The sequence below is a fragment of the Myotis myotis genome, unplaced genomic scaffold, assembly GCF_014108235.1.
Source record: "Myotis myotis isolate mMyoMyo1 unplaced genomic scaffold, mMyoMyo1.p scaffold_m19_p_3, whole genome shotgun sequence".
NCBI lineage: Eukaryota > Metazoa > Chordata > Mammalia > Chiroptera > Vespertilionidae > Myotis > Myotis myotis.
In genome coordinates this window covers 120,070,819-120,072,043 of record NW_023416335.1, presented here as the reverse complement: position 1 = coordinate 120,072,043, position 1,225 = coordinate 120,070,819, and the positions used below count along the sequence as shown (strand labels likewise).

Here is a 1,225-nt window from a genome sequence, read left to right as displayed (position 1 = left end):
CCCTTGATTGGAATGCTTTACACTTTCCACAGAACAGAAACTAAAATAACCTGTTATACAATTAGTCACAAATACAGTCCTCGAGTTTTTCCCCCATTCACATGAGTATTGTCTAACACATGTCTTCTTTGTAGCAGCTAGGCCCTGCCACCACTGTGCTTGGCTGAGTTCACAAATCTGTTGTAACCTGTAGCTTCCCTGTCACTTCTCTGGCTCTCCTCTCCTGCTAAGCTTTGTTTCCTGGCAGTAATTAAAACCTTCTGCCACTGCCCTAGCTACTGCTGCTGCTGGAACAGCCATAGCCACCTTGGTTTCGTGGTTTGGCAAAGTATTGACCTCCACCACCATAAGGGCAGAGCTTCTGCCTCCAAAGTTTCCTCCTTTCATAGGCCCAAAATTTGAAGATTGATTGTTGTAATTGCCAAAATCATTGTAGCTTCCACCACCTCCAAAATTGCTTCCATCATTACCAAATCCATTATAGCCATCCCCACTGCCACCATATCCACCGCCACCACGGCTGCCACCAAAGCCACCTCGACCACTGAAGTTTCCTCCATGACCAAAGTTATCGTTTCCACCAAAACCACATCCACGACCACCTCCAAAGTTTCCAGAACCACTTTGACCTCTGGCTGGACGAAGCACTAGCCATCTCTTGCTTAGATAGAGCTTTCCTTACTTCACAGCTGTGGCCATTCACAGTGTGGTATTTCTGAATGACAGTCTTGTCTACAGAGTCATGGTCATCAAAGGTCATAAAAGCAAAGCCTCTCTTTTTGCCACTGCCTCGGTCAGTCACGATTTCAATCACTTCTATTTTCCCATACTGTTCAAAATAATCTCTTAGGTGATGTTCTTCAGTGTCTTCTTTAATACCACAGACAAATATCTTTTTCACAGTTAAGTGGGCACCAGGTCTTTGAGAATCTTCTCTGGAGACAGTCCTCTTTGGTTCCACCACTCTTCCGTCCACCTTGTGTGGTCTCGCGTTCATGGCTGCATCCACCTCCTCCACAGTGGCATAGGTGACAAACCCAAAGCCTCTGGAGCGCTTGGTGTTTGGATCTCTCATCACCACACAATCCATGAGCATTCCCCATTGCTCAAAATGGCTCATCAGACTCTCATCGGTTGTTTCAAAGCTCAAACCTCCGATGAAGAGCTTCTGCAGCTGCTCCGGCTCTTTGGGAGACTCAGACTTAGACATGATGACTGCAACAGG

At 46.4% G+C, this 1,225-nt stretch overlaps 1 pseudogene; it reads right to left on the bottom strand.

Moving 5' to 3' along the window:
* Window positions 1-250: 250 nt before the first annotated feature.
* On the bottom strand, window positions 251-1,225 carry LOC118651774 (annotated as a pseudogene).